The sequence below is a fragment of the Rutilus rutilus genome, assembly GCF_951802725.1.
Source record: "Rutilus rutilus genome assembly, chromosome: 5".
Taxonomy (NCBI): Eukaryota; Metazoa; Chordata; class Actinopteri; order Cypriniformes; family Leuciscidae; genus Rutilus; species Rutilus rutilus.
In genome coordinates, this window is record NC_140213.1 from 37,930,587 (window position 1) to 37,930,802 (window position 216).

Consider the following 216-nt stretch of genomic DNA (forward strand, 5'->3'; position numbering starts at 1 on the left):
AGACGCACTACTTCAAACATCTTGAACAGGACAGAATTTGTACAACCTACCATGGCGACGGACTGGGTCATGAATATTAATTAGAGCGGGCTGACGTTGTTAAGCAAGCGTCCAGTCACATAACCTAATTAATATTCAACTGTTTCGCGCATACTTGTCAATGGCAAATCACTGAACCCTACTGGGCGAACGTAGCGTTGCGTAGTTAATATTCAT